The sequence below is a fragment of the Colossoma macropomum genome, unplaced genomic scaffold (genome assembly GCF_904425465.1).
Source record: "Colossoma macropomum unplaced genomic scaffold, Colossoma_macropomum, whole genome shotgun sequence".
Taxonomy (NCBI): domain Eukaryota; kingdom Metazoa; phylum Chordata; class Actinopteri; order Characiformes; family Serrasalmidae; genus Colossoma; species Colossoma macropomum.
In genome coordinates, this window is record NW_023494793.1 from 20,665,152 (window position 1) to 20,689,022 (window position 23,871).

At 45.2% G+C, this 23,871-nt stretch overlaps 19 non-coding genes across 19 annotated transcripts; 10 read left to right on the forward strand and 9 right to left on the reverse strand.

Annotated features, from left to right (window-relative positions):
* The first annotated feature begins 605 nt into the window (after positions 1-605).
* On the forward strand, positions 606-678 carry trnak-uuu. The gene has a single exon. It is a non-coding gene; the product is annotated as a tRNA-Lys (tRNA).
* A 646-nt stretch (positions 679-1,324) lies between these two features.
* trnaw-cca lies at positions 1,325-1,396 on the reverse strand. The gene has a single exon. It is a non-coding gene; the product is annotated as a tRNA-Trp (tRNA).
* A 1,514-nt stretch (positions 1,397-2,910) lies between these two features.
* Positions 2,911-2,983, forward strand: trnak-uuu. The gene has a single exon. It is a non-coding gene; the product is annotated as a tRNA-Lys (tRNA).
* Positions 2,984-3,629: 646 nt separating this feature from the next.
* On the reverse strand, positions 3,630-3,701 carry trnaw-cca. The gene has a single exon. It is a non-coding gene; the product is annotated as a tRNA-Trp (tRNA).
* A 1,514-nt stretch (positions 3,702-5,215) lies between these two features.
* On the forward strand, positions 5,216-5,288 carry trnak-uuu. Its single transcript has one exon. It is a non-coding gene; the product is annotated as a tRNA-Lys (tRNA).
* A 646-nt stretch (positions 5,289-5,934) lies between these two features.
* Positions 5,935-6,006, reverse strand: trnaw-cca. Its single transcript has one exon. It is a non-coding gene; the product is annotated as a tRNA-Trp (tRNA).
* Positions 6,007-7,520: 1,514 nt separating this feature from the next.
* Positions 7,521-7,593, forward strand: trnak-uuu. The gene has a single exon. It is a non-coding gene; the product is annotated as a tRNA-Lys (tRNA).
* A 646-nt stretch (positions 7,594-8,239) lies between these two features.
* On the reverse strand, positions 8,240-8,311 carry trnaw-cca. Its single transcript has one exon. It is a non-coding gene; the product is annotated as a tRNA-Trp (tRNA).
* A 1,514-nt stretch (positions 8,312-9,825) lies between these two features.
* On the forward strand, positions 9,826-9,898 carry trnak-uuu. Its single transcript has one exon. It is a non-coding gene; the product is annotated as a tRNA-Lys (tRNA).
* A 647-nt stretch (positions 9,899-10,545) lies between these two features.
* trnaw-cca lies at positions 10,546-10,617 on the reverse strand. The gene has a single exon. It is a non-coding gene; the product is annotated as a tRNA-Trp (tRNA).
* A 1,514-nt stretch (positions 10,618-12,131) lies between these two features.
* Positions 12,132-12,204, forward strand: trnak-uuu. Its single transcript has one exon. It is a non-coding gene; the product is annotated as a tRNA-Lys (tRNA).
* A 646-nt stretch (positions 12,205-12,850) lies between these two features.
* On the reverse strand, positions 12,851-12,922 carry trnaw-cca. Its single transcript has one exon. It is a non-coding gene; the product is annotated as a tRNA-Trp (tRNA).
* Positions 12,923-14,436: 1,514 nt separating this feature from the next.
* Positions 14,437-14,509, forward strand: trnak-uuu. Its single transcript has one exon. It is a non-coding gene; the product is annotated as a tRNA-Lys (tRNA).
* Positions 14,510-15,155: 646 nt separating this feature from the next.
* Positions 15,156-15,227, reverse strand: trnaw-cca. Its single transcript has one exon. It is a non-coding gene; the product is annotated as a tRNA-Trp (tRNA).
* Positions 15,228-16,741: 1,514 nt separating this feature from the next.
* trnak-uuu lies at positions 16,742-16,814 on the forward strand. Its single transcript has one exon. It is a non-coding gene; the product is annotated as a tRNA-Lys (tRNA).
* A 646-nt stretch (positions 16,815-17,460) lies between these two features.
* Positions 17,461-17,532, reverse strand: trnaw-cca. The gene has a single exon. It is a non-coding gene; the product is annotated as a tRNA-Trp (tRNA).
* Positions 17,533-19,046: 1,514 nt separating this feature from the next.
* Positions 19,047-19,119, forward strand: trnak-uuu. Its single transcript has one exon. It is a non-coding gene; the product is annotated as a tRNA-Lys (tRNA).
* Positions 19,120-19,765: 646 nt separating this feature from the next.
* On the reverse strand, positions 19,766-19,837 carry trnaw-cca. The gene has a single exon. It is a non-coding gene; the product is annotated as a tRNA-Trp (tRNA).
* A 1,514-nt stretch (positions 19,838-21,351) lies between these two features.
* Positions 21,352-21,424, forward strand: trnak-uuu. Its single transcript has one exon. It is a non-coding gene; the product is annotated as a tRNA-Lys (tRNA).
* The last annotated feature ends 2,447 nt before the right edge of the window (positions 21,425-23,871 follow it).

The following is a 23,871-nucleotide window of genomic DNA, read 5'->3' on the forward strand; positions in this document are numbered from 1 at the left end:
GCGTACATGTAATGCTTCCTGTGCAAAATTTGCGTGCCCTATCCCGACAAGCCAGGTGTGGTACTATGCCAGTGCTTCAGTTCTGAAGGGAAGCTGAAGGGGCTAATGCTTTTGACGTAAACTCATAAACCTTGTTTTTCAACTATGCAATTATCCAAAACAAGCAAGCCCAAAGTACAAGTAGTATATGTCTCAAAGCACAACAAGCCTAAATATTTAACATGTCAGCAACCAACATTATTTCCAAGTGCTTAATGAGCTGATGAAGGTTCAGGTCTGTGGATAAGCATAAATGTAAAAGTTCCTGTGCAACGTTTGTGTGCCCTATCCCGACAAGCTAGGTGTGGTACTACGCCAGTCCTTGAGTTTTGAAGGGAAGCTAAGGGGCTAACGCTTTGTACGTAAACTGACAAACCTTGTTTTTCAACTACGAAATAAAGAAAGACAAGTAAGCCAAAAAGTACAATTAGTATAAGTTCCAAAGAACAAGTAAAATGAGAAGTAAGCATGTTGCCACATCCAACTTCTCCTCATGAATATTCTGAAGAAGCGATGCCCTTTGACCTGGACAGGCCTCGGTTGGCGATCGAAACAGTCTCCACAGAGCCCGGATAGCTCAGTCGGTAGAGCATCAGACTTTTAATCTGAGGGTCCAGGGTTCAAGTCCCTGTTCGGGCGAGCGAGCGAGTTGTTTGTTACCAGAAGCAAGAATGCTTGCGACCGTTGCCTTCTGACAAGGAGCTGGGCCTTTGGATGCAGAAGCCATTTCAAGGCAAGTCCAGTCACCTGTTGTGTCTGACTGTCACCACAAAGACATGTTTGGACCACACTTGTGAACACGGTGACCAGGAGGCTAGTCAGGAACAGGCTTTAAAAGCATGACAAAGACGAGCACAGTACCGCAGAGTTTAGCGTTCTACCTCATTAAGCGCACCTGACTGAACTCATCAGTTAATTAGTAAGGCCTTGGTGAGTCAAACTGAGAGTCTTACGCACCGTGTTTGTGTGGGGGGCTCTTGTGTATTTCTCAGTGTAGCACAAGAACGTTTCAGCAGTCCGAGCTGGCAAGCGATGTGGTCCGTATAGATGAAGGTAAATATACCAATGACACTTCAAAATCTTAATCATATTGTGCATTGATGACTGAAACATCAAAAAAAAGCCTTATAGTGAAGAGGCAGGCCCTATCAGAGTCAAACCAAGGTAAAATGATGCTTCTTTTTCTCACCGAGCCATAGGTAGTACAGGGAGGGTGTAGCAAGTTGAGAAGTCACTGATCGTAAACAGGGCGTAATAGTCACGAGTCATGCCACAAAGAAGCGCTTGACCCCGACGTGATTTGAACACGCAACCTTCTGATCTGGAGTCAGACGCGCTACCGTTGCGCCACGAGGTCCTCATGCCATTTCTGCCGCTGCTCATCATCTATGGCTACAATTTTTTCACATTGCTGTTCTTTGGTGAAATGTGGACTTATCTCAGTCCTTGTGCCTTGAGCTCACTGAAAGCACATGTGTTCAGGCTCCAGTCCTGCCAGGCCTTGGTACTGCAGGATTTAGCATTCTACCTCATCAAGCACACTTAATTGAACTCAAAAGTAAATTAGTAAGGCCTTGTTGAGTTGAACTGAGTGTCTTACGGTGCGTTTGGGTGGAGGGTTCTCGTAAACTAGTGAGTTTCTTACCATGCCACATTACACGACCAGCACAAAGGTAGTACAGGGAGGGTGGAGCAAGTTGTGAGGTCACTGATTGGAAACAGTGCTTCATAATCACGAGTCATGCTGCAAAGAAGCGTTTGACCCTGAAAGCACATGTGTTCAGGCTCCAGTTTTGGCAGGCCTTGGTACTGCAGAGTTTAGCGTTCTACCTCATTAAACACACCTTTTTGAACTCAAGAGTTCAGTAGTAAGGCCTTGGTGCGTTGAACTGAGAGTCTTACAGTGCGTTCGGGTGGAGGGTTATCGTAGACTGGTGAGTTTCTTGCCATGCGACATTACACAACCAGCACCTCTTTATATCTGCAGAAACCTAAGGGAGGCTGACCTTGTGAGTGTTCAAAAAGGACCTGGATGAACGGAAAACAAATGTTGTGGCTCCTCTAGAAGTGCATACAACACAACTTAGAATGGCTCGCATAAATGTTATGATAATGCAGTGGTGCCACCCCAATGACGTGGACGGATAAAGTCACAAGCTGCTATGGCAAAGAACACGAAAGCCTAAATATTTAACATGTCTGACACCAAGTGTTGTTCTATGTGCTAAATGAGTTGATGAAGGTTCAGGTATGTCGATAAGCGTGAGCGTACATGTAATGCTTCCTGTGCAAAATTTGCGTGCCCTATCCCGACAAGCCAGGTGTGGTACTATGCCAGTGCTTCAGTTCTGAAGGGAAGCTGAAGGGGCTAATGCTTTTGACGTAAACTCATAAACCTTGTTTTTCAACTATGCAATTATCCAAAACAAGCAAGCCCAAAGTACAAGTAGTATATGTCTCAAAGCACAACAAGCCTAAATATTTAACATGTCAGCAACCAACATTATTTCCAAGTGCTTAATGAGCTGATGAAGGTTCAGGTCTGTGGATAAGCATAAATGTAAAAGTTCCTGTGCAACGTTTGTGTGCCCTATCCCGACAAGCTAGGTGTGGTACTACGCCAGTCCTTGAGTTTTGAAGGGAAGCTAAGGGGCTAACGCTTTGTACGTAAACTGACAAACCTTGTTTTTCAACTACGAAATAAAGAAAGACAAGTAAGCCAAAAAGTACAATTAGTATAAGTTCCAAAGAACAAGTAAAATGAGAAGTAAGCATGTTGCCACATCCAACTTCTCCTCATGAATATTCTGAAGAAGCGATGCCCTTTGACCTGGACAGGCCTCGGTTGGCGATCGAAACAGTCTCCACAGAGCCCGGATAGCTCAGTCGGTAGAGCATCAGACTTTTAATCTGAGGGTCCAGGGTTCAAGTCCCTGTTCGGGCGAGCGAGCGAGTTGTTTGTTACCAGAAGCAAGAATGCTTGCGACCGTTGCCTTCTGACAAGGAGCTGGGCCTTTGGATGCAGAAGCCATTTCAAGGCAAGTCCAGTCACCTGTTGTGTCTGACTGTCACCACAAAGACATGTTTGGACCACACTTGTGAACACGGTGACCAGGAGGCTAGTCAGGAACAGGCTTTAAAAGCATGACAAAGACGAGCACAGTACCGCAGAGTTTAGCGTTCTACCTCATTAAGCGCACCTGACTGAACTCATCAGTTAATTAGTAAGGCCTTGGTGAGTCAAACTGAGAGTCTTACGCACCGTGTTTGTGTGGGGGGCTCTTGTGTATTTCTCAGTGTAGCACAAGAACGTTTCAGCAGTCCGAGCTGGCAAGCGATGTGGTCCGTATAGATGAAGGTAAATATACCAATGACACTTCAAAATCTTAATCATATTGTGCATTGATGACTGAAACATCAAAAAAAAGCCTTATAGTGAAGAGGCAGGCCCTATCAGAGTCAAACCAAGGTAAAATGATGCTTCTTTTTCTCACCGAGCCATAGGTAGTACAGGGAGGGTGTAGCAAGTTGAGAAGTCACTGATCGTAAACAGGGCGTAATAGTCACGAGTCATGCCACAAAGAAGCGCTTGACCCCGACGTGATTTGAACACGCAACCTTCTGATCTGGAGTCAGACGCGCTACCGTTGCGCCACGAGGTCCTCATGCCATTTCTGCCGCTGCTCATCATCTATGGCTACAATTTTTTCACATTGCTGTTCTTTGGTGAAATGTGGACTTATCTCAGTCCTTGTGCCTTGAGCTCACTGAAAGCACATGTGTTCAGGCTCCAGTCCTGCCAGGCCTTGGTACTGCAGGATTTAGCATTCTACCTCATCAAGCACACTTAATTGAACTCAAAAGTAAATTAGTAAGGCCTTGTTGAGTTGAACTGAGTGTCTTACGGTGCGTTTGGGTGGAGGGTTCTCGTAAACTAGTGAGTTTCTTACCATGCCACATTACACGACCAGCACAAAGGTAGTACAGGGAGGGTGGAGCAAGTTGTGAGGTCACTGATTGGAAACAGTGCTTCATAATCACGAGTCATGCTGCAAAGAAGCGTTTGACCCTGAAAGCACATGTGTTCAGGCTCCAGTTTTGGCAGGCCTTGGTACTGCAGAGTTTAGCGTTCTACCTCATTAAACACACCTTTTTGAACTCAAGAGTTCAGTAGTAAGGCCTTGGTGCGTTGAACTGAGAGTCTTACAGTGCGTTCGGGTGGAGGGTTATCGTAGACTGGTGAGTTTCTTGCCATGCGACATTACACAACCAGCACCTCTTTATATCTGCAGAAACCTAAGGGAGGCTGACCTTGTGAGTGTTCAAAAAGGACCTGGATGAACGGAAAACAAATGTTGTGGCTCCTCTAGAAGTGCATACAACACAACTTAGAATGGCTCGCATAAATGTTATGATAATGCAGTGGTGCCACCCCAATGACGTGGACGGATAAAGTCACAAGCTGCTATGGCAAAGAACACGAAAGCCTAAATATTTAACATGTCTGACACCAAGTGTTGTTCTATGTGCTAAATGAGTTGATGAAGGTTCAGGTATGTCGATAAGCGTGAGCGTACATGTAATGCTTCCTGTGCAAAATTTGCGTGCCCTATCCCGACAAGCCAGGTGTGGTACTATGCCAGTGCTTCAGTTCTGAAGGGAAGCTGAAGGGGCTAATGCTTTTGACGTAAACTCATAAACCTTGTTTTTCAACTATGCAATTATCCAAAACAAGCAAGCCCAAAGTACAAGTAGTATATGTCTCAAAGCACAACAAGCCTAAATATTTAACATGTCAGCAACCAACATTATTTCCAAGTGCTTAATGAGCTGATGAAGGTTCAGGTCTGTGGATAAGCATAAATGTAAAAGTTCCTGTGCAACGTTTGTGTGCCCTATCCCGACAAGCTAGGTGTGGTACTACGCCAGTCCTTGAGTTTTGAAGGGAAGCTAAGGGGCTAACGCTTTGTACGTAAACTGACAAACCTTGTTTTTCAACTACGAAATAAAGAAAGACAAGTAAGCCAAAAAGTACAATTAGTATAAGTTCCAAAGAACAAGTAAAATGAGAAGTAAGCATGTTGCCACATCCAACTTCTCCTCATGAATATTCTGAAGAAGCGATGCCCTTTGACCTGGACAGGCCTCGGTTGGCGATCGAAACAGTCTCCACAGAGCCCGGATAGCTCAGTCGGTAGAGCATCAGACTTTTAATCTGAGGGTCCAGGGTTCAAGTCCCTGTTCGGGCGAGCGAGCGAGTTGTTTGTTACCAGAAGCAAGAATGCTTGCGACCGTTGCCTTCTGACAAGGAGCTGGGCCTTTGGATGCAGAAGCCATTTCAAGGCAAGTCCAGTCACCTGTTGTGTCTGACTGTCACCACAAAGACATGTTTGGACCACACTTGTGAACACGGTGACCAGGAGGCTAGTCAGGAACAGGCTTTAAAAGCATGACAAAGACGAGCACAGTACCGCAGAGTTTAGCGTTCTACCTCATTAAGCGCACCTGACTGAACTCATCAGTTAATTAGTAAGGCCTTGGTGAGTCAAACTGAGAGTCTTACGCACCGTGTTTGTGTGGGGGGCTCTTGTGTATTTCTCAGTGTAGCACAAGAACGTTTCAGCAGTCCGAGCTGGCAAGCGATGTGGTCCGTATAGATGAAGGTAAATATACCAATGACACTTCAAAATCTTAATCATATTGTGCATTGATGACTGAAACATCAAAAAAAAGCCTTATAGTGAAGAGGCAGGCCCTATCAGAGTCAAACCAAGGTAAAATGATGCTTCTTTTTCTCACCGAGCCATAGGTAGTACAGGGAGGGTGTAGCAAGTTGAGAAGTCACTGATCGTAAACAGGGCGTAATAGTCACGAGTCATGCCACAAAGAAGCGCTTGACCCCGACGTGATTTGAACACGCAACCTTCTGATCTGGAGTCAGACGCGCTACCGTTGCGCCACGAGGTCCTCATGCCATTTCTGCCGCTGCTCATCATCTATGGCTACAATTTTTTCACATTGCTGTTCTTTGGTGAAATGTGGACTTATCTCAGTCCTTGTGCCTTGAGCTCACTGAAAGCACATGTGTTCAGGCTCCAGTCCTGCCAGGCCTTGGTACTGCAGGATTTAGCATTCTACCTCATCAAGCACACTTAATTGAACTCAAAAGTAAATTAGTAAGGCCTTGTTGAGTTGAACTGAGTGTCTTACGGTGCGTTTGGGTGGAGGGTTCTCGTAAACTAGTGAGTTTCTTACCATGCCACATTACACGACCAGCACAAAGGTAGTACAGGGAGGGTGGAGCAAGTTGTGAGGTCACTGATTGGAAACAGTGCTTCATAATCACGAGTCATGCTGCAAAGAAGCGTTTGACCCTGAAAGCACATGTGTTCAGGCTCCAGTTTTGGCAGGCCTTGGTACTGCAGAGTTTAGCGTTCTACCTCATTAAACACACCTTTTTGAACTCAAGAGTTCATTAGTAAGGCCTTGGTGCGTTGAACTGAGAGTCTTACAGTGCGTTCGGGTGGAGGGTTATCGTAGACTGGTGAGTTTCTTGCCATGCGACATTACACAACCAGCACCTCTTTATATCTGCAGAAACCTAAGGGAGGCTGACCTTGTGAGTGTTCAAAAAGGACCTGGATGAACGGAAAACAAATGTTGTGGCTCCTCTAGAAGTGCATACAACACAACTTAGAATGGCTCGCATAAATGTTATGATAATGCAGTGGTGCCACCCCAATGACGTGGACGGATAAAGTCACAAGCTGCTATGGCAAAGAACACGAAAGCCTAAATATTTAACATGTCTGACACCAAGTGTTGTTCTATGTGCTAAATGAGTTGATGAAGGTTCAGGTATGTCGATAAGCGTGAGCGTACATGTAATGCTTCCTGTGCAAAATTTGCGTGCCCTATCCCGACAAGCCAGGTGTGGTACTATGCCAGTGCTTCAGTTCTGAAGGGAAGCTGAAGGGGCTAATGCTTTTGACGTAAACTCATAAACCTTGTTTTTCAACTATGCAATTATCCAAAACAAGCAAGCCCAAAGTACAAGTAGTATATGTCTCAAAGCACAACAAGCCTAAATATTTAACATGTCAGCAACCAACATTATTTCCAAGTGCTTAATGAGCTGATGAAGGTTCAGGTCTGTGGATAAGCATAAATGTAAAAGTTCCTGTGCAACGTTTGTGTGCCCTATCCCGACAAGCTAGGTGTGGTACTACGCCAGTCCTTGAGTTTTGAAGGGAAGCTAAGGGGCTAACGCTTTGTACGTAAACTGACAAACCTTGTTTTTCAACTACGAAATAAAGAAAGACAAGTAAGCCAAAAAGTACAATTAGTATAAGTTCCAAAGAACAAGTAAAATGAGAAGTAAGCATGTTGCCACATCCAACTTCTCCTCATGAATATTCTGAAGAAGCGATGCCCTTTGACCTGGACAGGCCTCGGTTGGCGATCGAAACAGTCTCCACAGAGCCCGGATAGCTCAGTCGGTAGAGCATCAGACTTTTAATCTGAGGGTCCAGGGTTCAAGTCCCTGTTCGGGCGAGCGAGCGAGTTGTTTGTTACCAGAAGCAAGAATGCTTGCGACCGTTGCCTTCTGACAAGGAGCTGGGCCTTTGGATGCAGAAGCCATTTCAAGGCAAGTCCAGTCACCTGTTGTGTCTGACTGTCACCACAAAGACATGTTTGGACCACACTTGTGAACACGGTGACCAGGAGGCTAGTCAGGAACAGGCTTTAAAAGCATGACAAAGACGAGCACAGTACCGCAGAGTTTAGCGTTCTACCTCATTAAGCGCACCTGACTGAACTCATCAGTTAATTAGTAAGGCCTTGGTGAGTCAAACTGAGAGTCTTACGCACCGTGTTTGTGTGGGGGGCTCTTGTGTATTTCTCAGTGTAGCACAAGAACGTTTCAGCAGTCCGAGCTGGCAAGCGATGTGGTCCGTATAGATGAAGGTAAATATACCAATGACACTTCAAAATCTTAATCATATTGTGCATTGATGACTGAAACATCAAAAAAAAGCCTTATAGTGAAGAGGCAGGCCCTATCAGAGTGAAACCAAGGTAAAATGATGCTTCTTTTTCTCACCGAGCCATAGGTAGTACAGGGAGGGTGTAGCAAGTTGAGAAGTCACTGATCGTAAACAGGGCGTAATAGTCACGAGTCATGCCACAAAGAAGCGCTTGACCCCGACGTGATTTGAACACGCAACCTTCTGATCTGGAGTCAGACGCGCTACCGTTGCGCCACGAGGTCCTCATGCCATTTCTGCCGCTGCTCATCATCTATGGCTACAATTTTTTCACATTGCTGTTCTTTGGTGAAATGTGGACTTATCTCAGTCCTTGTGCCTTGAGCTCACTGAAAGCACATGTGTTCAGGCTCCAGTCCTGCCAGGCCTTGGTACTGCAGGATTTAGCATTCTACCTCATCAAGCACACTTAATTGAACTCAAAAGTAAATTAGTAAGGCCTTGTTGAGTTGAACTGAGTGTCTTACGGTGCGTTTGGGTGGAGGGTTCTCGTAAACTAGTGAGTTTCTTACCATGCCACATTACACGACCAGCACAAAGGTAGTACAGGGAGGGTGGAGCAAGTTGTGAGGTCACTGATTGGAAACAGTGCTTCATAATCACGAGTCATGCTGCAAAGAAGCGTTTGACCCTGAAAGCACATGTGTTCAGGCTCCAGTTTTGGCAGGCCTTGGTACTGCAGAGTTTAGCGTTCTACCTCATTAAACACACCTTTTTGAACTCAAGAGTTCATTAGTAAGGCCTTGGTGCGTTGAACTGAGAGTCTTACAGTGCGTTCGGGTGGAGGGTTATCGTAGACTGGTGAGTTTCTTGCCATGCGACATTACACAACCAGCACCTCTTTATATCTGCAGAAACCTAAGGGAGGCTGACCTTGTGAGTGTTCAAAAAGGACCTGGATGAACGGAAAACAAATGTTGTGGCTCCTCTAGAAGTGCATACAACACAACTTAGAATGGCTCGCATAAATGTTATGATAATGCAGTGGTGCCACCCCAATGACGTGGACGGATAAAGTCACAAGCTGCTATGGCAAAGAACACGAAAGCCTAAATATTTAACATGTCTGACACCAAGTGTTGTTCTATGTGCTAAATGAGTTGATGAAGGTTCAGGTATGTCGATAAGCGTGAGCGTACATGTAATGCTTCCTGTGCAAAATTTGCGTGCCCTATCCCGACAAGCCAGGTGTGGTACTATGCCAGTGCTTCAGTTCTGAAGGGAAGCTGAAGGGGCTAATGCTTTTGACGTAAACTCATAAACCTTGTTTTTCAACTATGCAATTATCCAAAACAAGCAAGCCCAAAGTACAAGTAGTATATGTCTCAAAGCACAACAAGCCTAAATATTTAACATGTCAGCAACCAACATTATTTCCAAGTGCTTAATGAGCTGATGAAGGTTCAGGTCTGTGGATAAGCATAAATGTAAAAGTTCCTGTGCAACGTTTGTGTGCCCTATCCCGACAAGCTAGGTGTGGTACTACGCCAGTCCTTGAGTTTTGAAGGGAAGCTAAGGGGCTAACGCTTTGTACGTAAACTGACAAACCTTGTTTTTCAACTACGAAATAAAGAAAGACAAGTAAGCCAAAAAGTACAATTAGTATAAGTTCCAAAGAACAAGTAAAATGAGAAGTAAGCATGTTGCCACATCCAACTTCTCCTCATGAATATTCTGAAGAAGCGATGCCCTTTGACCTGGACAGGCCTCGGTTGGCGATCGAAACAGTCTCCACAGAGCCCGGATAGCTCAGTCGGTAGAGCATCAGACTTTTAATCTGAGGGTCCAGGGTTCAAGTCCCTGTTCGGGCGAGCGAGCGAGTTGTTTGTTACCAGAAGCAAGAATGCTTGCGACCGTTGCCTTCTGACAAGGAGCTGGGCCTTTGGATGCAGAAGCCATTTCAAGGCAAGTCCAGTCACCTGTTGTGTCTGACTGTCACCACAAAGACATGTTTGGACCACACTTGTGAACACGGTGACCAGGAGGCTAGTCAGGAACAGGCTTTAAAAGCATGACAAAGACGAGCACAGTACCGCAGAGTTTAGCGTTCTACCTCATTAAGCGCACCTGACTGAACTCATCAGTTAATTAGTAAGGCCTTGGTGAGTCAAACTGAGAGTCTTACGCACCGTGTTTGTGTGGGGGGGCTCTTGTGTATTTCTCAGTGTAGCACAAGAACGTTTCAGCAGTCCGAGCTGGCAAGCGATGTGGTCCGTATAGATGAAGGTAAATATACCAATGACACTTCAAAATCTTAATCATATTGTGCATTGATGACTGAAACATCAAAAAAAAGCCTTATAGTGAAGAGGCAGGCCCTATCAGAGTGAAACCAAGGTAAAATGATGCTTCTTTTTCTCACCGAGCCATAGGTAGTACAGGGAGGGTGTAGCAAGTTGAGAAGTCACTGATCGTAAACAGGGCGTAATAGTCACGAGTCATGCCACAAAGAAGCGCTTGACCCCGACGTGATTTGAACACGCAACCTTCTGATCTGGAGTCAGACGCGCTACCGTTGCGCCACGAGGTCCTCATGCCATTTCTGCCGCTGCTCATCATCTATGGCTACAATTTTTTCACATTGCTGTTCTTTGGTGAAATGTGGACTTATCTCAGTCCTTGTGCCTTGAGCTCACTGAAAGCACATGTGTTCAGGCTCCAGTCCTGCCAGGCCTTGGTACTGCAGGATTTAGCATTCTACCTCATCAAGCACACTTAATTGAACTCAAAAGTAAATTAGTAAGGCCTTGTTGAGTTGAACTGAGTGTCTTACGGTGCGTTTGGGTGGAGGGTTCTCGTAAACTAGTGAGTTTCTTACCATGCCACATTACACGACCAGCACAAAGGTAGTACAGGGAGGGTGGAGCAAGTTGTGAGGTCACTGATTGGAAACAGTGCTTCATAATCACGAGTCATGCTGCAAAGAAGCGTTTGACCCTGAAAGCACATGTGTTCAGGCTCCAGTTTTGGCAGGCCTTGGTACTGCAGAGTTTAGCGTTCTACCTCATTAAACACACCTTTTTGAACTCAAGAGTTCATTAGTAAGGCCTTGGTGCGTTGAACTGAGAGTCTTACAGTGCGTTCGGGTGGAGGGTTATCGTAGACTGGTGAGTTTCTTGCCATGCGACATTACACAACCAGCACCTCTTTATATCTGCAGAAACCTAAGGGAGGCTGACCTTGTGAGTGTTCAAAAAGGACCTGGATGAACGGAAAACAAATGTTGTGGCTCCTCTAGAAGTGCATACAACACAACTTAGAATGGCTCGCATAAATGTTATGATAATGCAGTGGTGCCACCCCAATGACGTGGACGGATAAAGTCACAAGCTGCTATGGCAAAGAACACGAAAGCCTAAATATTTAACATGTCTGACACCAAGTGTTGTTCTATGTGCTAAATGAGTTGATGAAGGTTCAGGTATGTCGATAAGCGTGAGCGTACATGTAATGCTTCCTGTGCAAAATTTGCGTGCCCTATCCCGACAAGCCAGGTGTGGTACTATGCCAGTGCTTCAGTTCTGAAGGGAAGCTGAAGGGGCTAATGCTTTTGACGTAAACTCATAAACCTTGTTTTTCAACTATGCAATTATCCAAAACAAGCAAGCCCAAAGTACAAGTAGTATATGTCTCAAAGCACAACAAGCCTAAATATTTAACATGTCAGCAACCAACATTATTTCCAAGTGCTTAATGAGCTGATGAAGGTTCAGGTCTGTGGATAAGCATAAATGTAAAAGTTCCTGTGCAACGTTTGTGTGCCCTATCCCGACAAGCTAGGTGTGGTACTACGCCAGTCCTTGAGTTTTGAAGGGAAGCTAAGGGGCTAACGCTTTGTACGTAAACTGACAAACCTTGTTTTTCAACTACGAAATAAAGAAAGACAAGTAAGCCAAAAAGTACAATTAGTATAAGTTCCAAAGAACAAGTAAAATGAGAAGTAAGCATGTTGCCACATCCAACTTCTCCTCATGAATATTCTGAAGAAGCGATGCCCTTTGACCTGGACAGGCCTCGGTTGGCGATCGAAACAGTCTCCACAGAGCCCGGATAGCTCAGTCGGTAGAGCATCAGACTTTTAATCTGAGGGTCCAGGGTTCAAGTCCCTGTTCGGGCGAGCGAGCGAGTTGTTTGTTACCAGAAGCAAGAATGCTTGCGACCGTTGCCTTCTGACAAGGAGCTGGGCCTTTGGATGCAGAAGCCATTTCAAGGCAAGTCCAGTCACCTGTTGTGTCTGACTGTCACCACAAAGACATGTTTGGACCACACTTGTGAACACGGTGACCAGGAGGCTAGTCAGGAACAGGCTTTAAAAGCATGACAAAGACGAGCACAGTACCGCAGAGTTTAGCGTTCTACCTCATTAAGCGCACCTGACTGAACTCATCAGTTAATTAGTAAGGCCTTGGTGAGTCAAACTGAGAGTCTTACGCACCGTGTTTGTGTGGGGGGCTCTTGTGTATTTCTCAGTGTAGCACAAGAACGTTTCAGCAGTCCGAGCTGGCAAGCGATGTGGTCCGTATAGATGAAGGTAAATATACCAATGACACTTCAAAATCTTAATCATATTGTGCATTGATGACTGAAACATCAAAAAAAAGCCTTATAGTGAAGAGGCAGGCCCTATCAGAGTGAAACCAAGGTAAAATGATGCTTCTTTTTCTCACCGAGCCATAGGTAGTACAGGGAGGGTGTAGCAAGTTGAGAAGTCACTGATCGTAAACAGGGCGTAATAGTCACGAGTCATGCCACAAAGAAGCGCTTGACCCCGACGTGATTTGAACACGCAACCTTCTGATCTGGAGTCAGACGCGCTACCGTTGCGCCACGAGGTCCTCATGCCATTTCTGCCGCTGCTCATCATCTATGGCTACAATTTTTTCACATTGCTGTTCTTTGGTGAAATGTGGACTTATCTCAGTCCTTGTGCCTTGAGCTCACTGAAAGCACATGTGTTCAGGCTCCAGTCCTGCCAGGCCTTGGTACTGCAGGATTTAGCATTCTACCTCATCAAGCACACTTAATTGAACTCAAAAGTAAATTAGTAAGGCCTTGTTGAGTTGAACTGAGTGTCTTACGGTGCGTTTGGGTGGAGGGTTCTCGTAAACTAGTGAGTTTCTTACCATGCCACATTACACGACCAGCACAAAGGTAGTACAGGGAGGGTGGAGCAAGTTGTGAGGTCACTGATTGGAAACAGTGCTTCATAATCACGAGTCATGCTGCAAAGAAGCGTTTGACCCTGAAAGCACATGTGTTCAGGCTCCAGTTTTGGCAGGCCTTGGTACTGCAGAGTTTAGCGTTCTACCTCATTAAACACACCTTTTTGAACTCAAGAGTTCATTAGTAAGGCCTTGGTGCGTTGAACTGAGAGTCTTACAGTGCGTTCGGGTGGAGGGTTATCGTAGACTGGTGAGTTTCTTGCCATGCGACATTACACAACCAGCACCTCTTTATATCTGCAGAAACCTAAGGGAGGCTGACCTTGTGAGTGTTCAAAAAGGACCTGGATGAACGGAAAACAAATGTTGTGGCTCCTCTAGAAGTGCATACAACACAACTTAGAATGGCTCGCATAAATGTTATGATAATGCAGTGGTGCCACCCCAATGACGTGGACGGATAAAGTCACAAGCTGCTATGGCAAAGAACACGAAAGCCTAAATATTTAACATGTCTGACACCAAGTGTTGTTCTATGTGCTAAATGAGTTGATGAAGGTTCAGGTATGTCGATAAGCGTGAGCGTACATGTAATGCTTCCTGTGCAAAATTTGCGTGCCCTATCCCGACAAGCCAGGTGTGGTACTATGCCAGTGCTTCAGTTCTGAAGGGAAGCTGAAGGGGCTAATGCTTTTGACGTAAACTCATAAACCTTGTTTTTCAACTATGCAATTATCCAAAACAAGCAAGCCCAAAGTACAAGTAGTATATGTCTCAAAGCACAACAAGCCTAAATATTTAACATGTCAGCAACCAACATTATTTCCAAGTGCTTAATGAGCTGATGAAGGTTCAGGTCTGTGGATAAGCATAAATGTAAAAGTTCCTGTGCAACGTTTGTGTGCCCTATCCCGACAAGCTAGGTGTGGTACTACGCCAGTCCTTGAGTTTTGAAGGGAAGCTAAGGGGCTAACGCTTTGTACGTAAACTGACAAACCTTGTTTTTCAACTACGAAATAAAGAAAGACAAGTAAGCCAAAAAGTACAATTAGTATAAGTTCCAAAGAACAAGTAAAATGAGAAGTAAGCATGTTGCCACATCCAACTTCTCCTCATGAATATTCTGAAGAAGCGATGCCCTTTGACCTGGACAGGCCTCGGTTGGCGATCGAAACAGTCTCCACAGAGCCCGGATAGCTCAGTCGGTAGAGCATCAGACTTTTAATCTGAGGGTCCAGGGTTCAAGTCCCTGTTCGGGCGAGCGAGCGAGTTGTTTGTTACCAGAAGCAAGAATGCTTGCGACCGTTGCCTTCTGACAAGGAGCTGGGCCTTTGGATGCAGAAGCCATTTCAAGGCAAGTCCAGTCACCTGTTGTGTCTGACTGTCACCACAAAGACATGTTTGGACCACACTTGTGAACACGGTGACCAGGAGGCTAGTCAGGAACAGGCTTTAAAAGCATGACAAAGACGAGCACAGTACCGCAGAGTTTAGCGTTCTACCTCATTAAGCGCACCTGACTGAACTCATCAGTTAATTAGTAAGGCCTTGGTGAGTCAAACTGAGAGTCTTACGCACCGTGTTTGTGTGGGGGGCTCTTGTGTATTTCTCAGTGTAGCACAAGAACGTTTCAGCAGTCCGAGCTGGCAAGCGATGTGGTCCGTATAGATGAAGGTAAATATACCAATGACACTTCAAAATCTTAATCATATTGTGCATTGATGACTGAAACATCAAAAAAAAGCCTTATAGTGAAGAGGCAGGCCCTATCAGAGTCAAACCAAGGTAAAATGATGCTTCTTTTTCTCACCGAGCCATAGGTAGTACAGGGAGGGTGTAGCAAGTTGAGAAGTCACTGATCGTAAACAGGGCGTAATAGTCACGAGTCATGCCACAAAGAAGCGCTTGACCCCGACGTGATTTGAACACGCAACCTTCTGATCTGGAGTCAGACGCGCTACCGTTGCGCCACGAGGTCCTCCTGCCATTTCTGCCGCTGCTCATCATCTATGGCTACAATTTTTTCACATTGCTGTTCTTTGGTGAAATGTGGACTTATCTCAGTCCTTGTGCCTTGAGCTCACTGAAAGCACATGTGTTCAGGCTCCAGTCCTGCCAGGCCTTGGTACTGCAGGATTTAGCATTCTACCTCATCAAGCACACTTAATTGAACTCAAAAGTAAATTAGTAAGGCCTTGTTGAGTTGAACTGAGTGTCTTACGGTGCGTTTGGGTGGAGGGTTCTCGTAAACTAGTGAGTTTCTTACCATGCCACATTACACGACCAGCACAAAGGTAGTACAGGGAGGGTGGAGCAAGTTGTGAGGTCACTGATTGGAAACAGTGCTTCATAATCACGAGTCATGCTGCAAAGAAGCGTTTGACCCTGAAAGCACATGTGTTCAGGCTCCAGTTTTGGCAGGCCTTGGTACTGCAGAGTTTAGCGTTCTACCTCATTAAACACACCTTTTTGAACTCAAGAGTTCATTAGTAAGGCCTTGGTGCGTTGAACTGAGAGTCTTACAGTGCGTTCGGGTGGAGGGTTATCGTAGACTGGTGAGTTTCTTGCCATGCGACATTACACAACCAGCACCTCTTTATATCTGCAGAAACCTAAGGGAGGCTGACCTTGTGAGTGTTCAAAAAGGACCTGGATGAACGGAAAACAAATGTTGTGGCTCCTCTAGAAGTGCATACAACACAACTTAGAATGGCTCGCATAAATGTTATGATAATGCAGTGGTGCCACCCCAATGACGTGGACGGATAAAGTCACAAGCTGCTATGGCAAAGAACACGAAAGCCTAAATATTTAACATGTCTGACACCAAGTGTTGTTCTATGTGCTAAATGAGTTGATGAAGGTTCAGGTATGTCGATAAGCGTGAGCGTACATGTAATGCTTCCTGTGCAAAATTTGCGTGCCCTATCCCGACAAGCCAGGTGTGGTACTATGCCAGTGCTTCAGTTCTGAAGGGAAGCTGAAGGGGCTAATGCTTTTGACGTAAACTCATAAACCTTGTTTTTCAACTATGCAATTATCCAAAACAAGCAAGCCCAAAGTACAAGTAGTATATGTCTCAAAGCACAACAAGCCTAAATATTTAACATGTCAGCAACCAACATTATTTCCAAGTGCTTAATGAGCTGATGAAGGTTCAGGTCTGTGGATAAGCATAAATGTAAAAGTTCCTGTGCAACGTTTGTGTGCCCTATCCCGACAAGCTAGGTGTGGTACTACGCCAGTCCTTGAGTTTTGAAGGGAAGCTAAGGGGCTAACGCTTTGTACGTAAACTGACAAACCTTGTTTTTCAACTACGAAATAAAGAAAGACAAGTAAGCCAAAAAGTACAATTAGTATAAGTTCCAAAGAACAAGTAAAATGAGAAGTAAGCATGTTGCCACATCCAACTTCTCCTCATGAATATTCTGAAGAAGCGATGCCCTTTGACCTGGACAGGCCTCGGTTGGCGATCGAAACAGTCTCCACAGAGCCCGGATAGCTCAGTCGGTAGAGCATCAGACTTTTAATCTGAGGGTCCAGGGTTCAAGTCCCTGTTCGGGCGAGCGAGCGAGTTGTTTGTTACCAGAAGCAAGAATGCTTGCGACCGTTGCCTTCTGACAAGGAGCTGGGCCTTTGGATGCAGAAGCCATTTCAAGGCAAGTCCAGTCACCTGTTGTGTCTGACTGTCACCACAAAGACATGTTTGGACCACACTTGTGAACACGGTGACCAGGAGGCTAGTCAGGAACAGGCTTTAAAAGCATGACAAAGACGAGCACAGTACCGCAGAGTTTAGCGTTCTACCTCATTAAGCGCACCTGACTGAACTCATCAGTTAATTAGTAAGGCCTTGGTGAGTCAAACTGAGAGTCTTACGCACCGTGTTTGTGTGGGGGGCTCTTGTGTATTTCTCAGTGTAGCACAAGAACGTTTCAGCAGTCCGAGCTGGCAAGCGATGTGGTCCGTATAGATGAAGGTAAATATACCAATGACACTTCAAAATCTTAATCATATTGTGCATTGATGACTGAAACATCAAAAAAAAGCCTTATAGTGAAGAGGCAGGCCCTATCAGAGTGAAACCAAGGTAAAATGATGCTTCTTTTTCTCACCGAGCCATAGGTAGTACAGGGAGGGTGTAGCAAGTTGAGAAGTCACTGATCGTAAACAGGGCGTAATAGTCACGAGTCATGCCACAAAGAAGCGCTTGACCCCGACGTGATTTGAACACGCAACCTTCTGATCTGGAGTCAGACGCGCTACCGTTGCGCCACGAGGTCCTCATGCCATTTCTGCCGCTGCTCATCATCTATGGCTACAATTTTTTCACATTGCTGTTCTTTGGTGAAATGTGGACTTATCTCAGTCCTTGTGCCTTGAGCTCACTGAAAGCACATGTGTTCAGGCTCCAGTCCTGCCAGGCCTTGGTACTGCAGGATTTAGCATTCTACCTCATCAAGCACACTTAATTGAACTCAAAAGTAAATTAGTAAGGCCTTGTTGAGTTGAACTGAGTGTCTTACGGTGCGTTTGGGTGGAGGGTTCTCGTAAACTAGTGAGTTTCTTACCATGCCACATTACACGACCAGCACAAAGGTAGTACAGGGAGGGTGGAGCAAGTTGTGAGGTCACTGATTGGAAACAGTGCTTCATAATCACGAGTCATGCTGCAAAGAAGCGTTTGACCCTGAAAGCACATGTGTTCAGGCTCCAGTTTTGGCAGGCCTTGGTACTGCAGAGTTTAGCGTTCTACCTCATTAAACACACCTTTTTGAACTCAAGAGTTCAGTAGTAAGGCCTTGGTGCGTTGAACTGAGAGTCTTACAGTGCGTTCGGGTGGAGGGTTATCGTAGACTGGTGAGTTTCTTGCCATGCGACATTACACAACCAGCACCTCTTTATATCTGCAGAAACCTAAGGGAGGCTGACCTTGTGAGTGTTCAAAAAGGACCTGGATGAACGGAAAACAAATGTTGTGGCTCCTCTAGAAGTGCATACAACACAACTTAGAATGGCTCGCATAAATGTTATGATAATGCAGTGGTGCCACCCCAATGACGTGGACGGATAAAGTCACAAGCTGCTATGGCAAAGAACACGAAAGCCTAAATATTTAACATGTCTGACACCAAGTGTTGTTCTATGTGCTAAATGAGTTGATGAAGGTTCAGGTATGTCGATAAGCGTGAGCGTACATGTAATGCTTCCTGTGCAAAATTTGCGTGCCCTATCCCGACAAGCCAGGTGTGGTACTATGCCAGTGCTTCAGTTCTGAAGGGAAGCTGAAGGGGCTAATGCTTTTGACGTAAACTCATAAACCTTGTTTTTCAACTATGCAATTATCCAAAACAAGCAAGCCCAAAGTACAAGTAGTATATGTCTCAAAGCACAACAAGCCTAAATATTTAACATGTCAGCAACCAACATTATTTCCAAGTGCTTAATGAGCTGATGAAGGTTCAGGTCTGTGGATAAGCATAAATGTAAAAGTTCCTGTGCAACGTTTGTGTGCCCTATCCCGACAAGCTAGGTGTGGTACTACGCCAGTCCTTGAGTTTTGAAGGGAAGCTAAGGGGCTAACGCTTTGTACGTAAACTGACAAACCTTGTTTTTCAACTACGAAATAAAGAAAGACAAGTAAGCCAAAAAGTACAATTAGTATAAGTTCCAAAGAACAAGTAAAATGAGAAGTAAGCATGTTGCCACATCCAACTTCTCCTCATGAATATTCTGAAGAAGCGATGCCCTTTGACCTGGACAGGCCTCGGTTGGCGATCGAAACAGTCTCCACAGAGCCCGGATAGCTCAGTCGGTAGAGTGTCAGACTTTTAATCTGAGGGTCCAGGGTTCAAGTCCCTGTTTGGGTGAGCAAGCAAGTTGTTTGTTACCAGAAGCAAGAATGCTTGCGACCGTTGCCTTCTGACAAGGAGCTGGGCCTTTGGATGCAGAAGCCATTTCAAGGCAAGTCCAGTCACCTGTTGTGTCTGACTGTCACCACAAAGACATGTTTGGACCACACTTGTGAACACGGTGACCAGGAGGCTAGTCAGGAACAGGCTTTAAAAGCATGACAAAGACGAGCACAGTACCGCAGAGTTTAGCGTTCTACCTCATTAAGCGCACCTGACTGAACTCATCAGTTAATTAGTAAGGCCTTGGTGAGTCAAACTGAGAGTCTTACGCACCGTGTTTGTGTGGGGGGCTCTTGTGTATTTCTCAGTGTAGCACAAGAACGTTTCAGCAGTCCGAGCTGGCAAGCGATGTGGTCCGTATAGATGAAGGTAAATATACCAATGACACTTCAAAATCTTAATCATATTGTGCATTGATGACTGAAACATCAAAAAAAAGCCTTATAGTGAAGAGGCAGGCCCTATCAGAGTCAAACCAAGGTAAAATGATGCTTCTTTTTCTCACCGAGCCATAGGTAGTACAGGGAGGGTGTAGCAAGTTGAGAAGTCACTGCTCGTAAACAGGGCGTAATAGTCACGAGTCATGCCACAAAGAAGCGCTTGACCCCGACGTGATTTGAACACGCAACCTTCTGATCTGGAGTCAGACGCGCTACCGTTGCGCCACGAGGTCCTCATGCCATTTCTGCCGCTGCTCATCATCTATGGCTACAATTTTTTCACATTGCTGTTCTTTGGTGAAATGTGGACTTATCTCAGTCCTTGTGCCTTGAGCTCACTGAAAGCACATGTGTTCAGGCTCCAGTCCTGCCAGGCCTTGGTACTGCAGGATTTAGCATTCTACCTCATCAAGCACACTTAATTGAACTCAAAAGTAAATTAGTAAGGCCTTGTTGAGTTGAACTGAGTGTCTTACGGTGCGTTTGGGTGGAGGGTTCTCGTAAACTAGTGAGTTTCTTACCATGCCACATTACACGACCAGCACAAAGGTAGTACAGGGAGGGTGGAGCAAGTTGTGAGGTCACTGATTGGAAACAGTGCTTCATAATCACGAGTCATGCTGCAAAGAAGCGTTTGACCCTGAAAGCACATGTGTTCAGGCTCCAGTTTTGGCAGGCCTTGGTACTGCAGAGTTTAGCGTTCTACCTCATTAAACACACCTTTTTGAACTCAAGAGTTCATTAGTAAGGCCTTGGTGCGTTGAACTGAGAGTCTTACAGTGCGTTCGGGTGGAGGGTTATCGTAGACTGGTGAGTTTCTTGCCATGCGACATTACACAACCAGCACCTCTTTATATCTGCAGAAACCTAAGGGAGGCTGACCTTGTGAGTGTTCAAAAAGGACCTGGATGAACGGAAAACAAATGTTGTGGCTCCTCTAGAAGTGCATACAACACAACTTAGAATGGCTCGCATAAATGTTATGATAATGCAGTGGTGCCACCCCAATGACGTGGACGGATAAAGTCACAAGCTGCTATGGCAAAGAACACGAAAGCCTAAATATTTAACATGTCTGACACCAAGTGTTGTTCTATGTGCTAAATGAGTTGATGAAGGTTCAGGTATGTCGATAAGCGTGAGCGTACATGTAATGCTTCCTGTGCAAAATTTGCGTGCCCTATCCCGACAAGCCAGGTGTGGTACTATGCCAGTGCTTCAGTTCTGAAGGGAAGCTGAAGGGGCTAATGCTTTTGACGTAAACTCATAAACCTTGTTTTTCAACTATGCAATTATCCAAAACAAGCAAGCCCAAAGTACAAGTAGTATATGTCTCAAAGCACAACAAGCCTAAATATTTAACATGTCAGCAACCAACATTATTTCCAAGTGCTTAATGAGCTGATGAAGGTTCAGGTCTGTGGATAAGCATAAATGTAAAAGTTCCTGTGCAACGTTTGTGTGCCCTATCCCGACAAGCTAGGTGTGGTACTACGCCAGTCCTTGAGTTTTGAAGGGAAGCTAAGGGGCTAACGCTTTGTACGTAAACTGACAAACCTTGTTTTTCAACTACGAAATAAAGAAAGACAAGTAAGCCAAAAAGTACAATTAGTATAAGTTCCAAAGAACAAGTAAAATGAGAAGTAAGCATGTTGCCACATCCAACTTCTCCTCATGAATATTCTGAAGAAGCGATGCCCTTTGACCTGGACAGGCCTCGGTTGGCGATCGAAACAGTCTCCACAGAGCCCGGATAGCTCAGTCGGTAGAGTGTCAGACTTTTAATCTGAGGGTCCAGGGTTCAAGTCCCTGTTTGGGTGAGCAAGCAAGTTGTTTGTTACCAGAAGCAAGAATGCTTGCGACCGTTGCCTTCTGACAAGGAGCTGGGCCTTTGGATGCAGAAGCCATTTCAAGGCAAGTCCAGTCACCTGTTGTGTCTGACTGTCACCACAAAGACATGTTTGGACCACACTTGTGAACACGGTGACCAGGAGGCTAGTCAGGAACAGGCTTTAAAGCATGACTAAGATGAGCACAGTACTTTTCCAAGTCTGCCGTGGCATGCAAGGCACATTCCTGTTCGTTGGAAAAGAGTGTACGTACATCGGCCCTTGGGTCTTGAACTCACTGAAAACACACCTGTCAGGCTTGAGTCCCGCCAGGCCTTGGTACCGCAGAGTTTAGCGTTCTACCTCATTAAACGCACCTGATTGAACTTATCGGTTAATTAGTAAGGCCTTGGTGAGTCAAAGTGAGAGTCTCACGCACCGTGTTTGTGTGGGGGGCTCTTGTTTATTTCTCAGTGTAGCACAAGAACTCATCAGTGAATTAGTAAGGCCTTCGTCAGTCAAACTGATAGTTATCATGGAAATCCCCAAGGTTTTGTCATGGAAATCCTGACAACAGAACGAATCACAAATTTTGAGTAAGCAAGAGTTATTTATTTAGGAAATGAAAGTGACACAGACCAGAAAGTCAAAAGATGAGAGCGCTCGCTCTGAAGCGGTCTCCCTTCCATAGGGGTTTTATACCCCAAACTGGGTTTTGGCTTGGTAACAATTAAGGGAATGTTTGACAGCTGCTGTTACCATTCCTTGGCAGATTTCTGTTAATATACCCATATAAGGTTGTGAGTACATGCAGCATCTTCTGGTCATGCTGTATGAGCGTGACCAGAGATGCCCTGATTAGAATATCTTATTAAAAGCAGAAGTATTACGGGGTTGTAAGACAGATAACCAACGTCAATCGCTATTTGAGGATACATCCTGTTTTTCTGTCTATGCAGCTGTCAGTGAGAGGACACGGTGTTTTGTCCATGACCTTTTGCCCATACATAGTCTTACACTCTACAAGCAATAAAGCAAATACATTGAATTATTAGAATTTCCATAACATTTAGCCTCTTTTATTATGTAAATGATAACAAAATAGTGAATTAGTTCAAGATGGATAGAGTTGGGATACTGTGCTAAGTCAGTTTTTACGAGTAAACAGCACTATAATTCAGAGCTAAGCTATAGAGAGTACGAAAAATGTTTATAGAATTCTTCTGATGGAAAGGAGCACATCTGCCTCTTCTTCATGAATGTCGGGCTCAGACGGAGGGTCAGACACCCAGTCAGGTGTGGGGTATAGGTCTGGTGGATCCATCATCTGATACGTGTGTCTCGAATCCTCCTTTGTGAGGGCAGTCTCAATTAGTCTTTCCAGAATTCCCTATGCACATGGGATTATGCAACAACCACTTTGTTCGTGTCTCTGAAGGAAGATGTTTTTATTTCAGGCCTGACTGTGACTGGGGCATTTGCGTTTGGTTTTGTCACTTGAATTTTGAATCTACCTATTGGGTCCTTGCCTATGACATCTGCTCCGAGGCCGTATGTTCCACTCATCAACTGAGTGGCATTCCTGACAGTTAAGTATAATGGGTTGCAGTCCCTTGAGCATGGGACTGAACTGCGGCCTTGGATCAGGGTAACAATGTCCTGCAAACCACCATTTAGGACTAGGTTGCTTATAAATGTAACCATTAACACCTGTATTCCACCACCCCTCATCCCAGCGTCTACAAACCCAAGTGGGGCTGTGTTGGTAGGTGGCACTCAGACATATGTAATTGTTAGTAGTTATTAGTTGCTGAGCATAAGTTGCGTCAGGGCCGGGGACTACTGAACAGAAGTCGAAACTAAAGGTGGTTGTGTTTCCTCCCATAATGGTTAGAGTAAGCTCCTTTCTATGATTTAGGTCTGTTAGTATCAACATTAGCAATGTGCTGAGCGACATATTTGGTCCTTTGAGCATCTGCTCATTCTTGGGGAATCAATCTTTCAGTATCTTTATCTACTGCACACCTTTTACACCTTAAACTGTGTCCAAATAATCTACAGGCAATGTTTCTAGGCGGTAAATATGGTTCTAGCATATGAGCTTTTACCCTTCTTACTACTGACATATTTTGGTCCTCGGAGTGCGGACTCACCCAGTCAGCACTCGTCCCACCTCAATGGGGCTCCAGCACACCCTCTTCATCACTGGAATACATCTTCAGTGAACAGACGTGGTGGATTATTCCTCCACTGGGCCAGCACCCCCACTGCTAGTACATACAGGATCTCGCCACTGTGGCCAGGGCAAAGTCGATAAACTGAGATGTGATAGGTGTGTAGCCCCTCCTGTATTCCCTTGTACTCACAGTTAATTATCTGATTGTCTGGTGAGGAAAGCAGACACCTGGTGATGTGGTCTCTAAGTGCCCCAGTCAGGT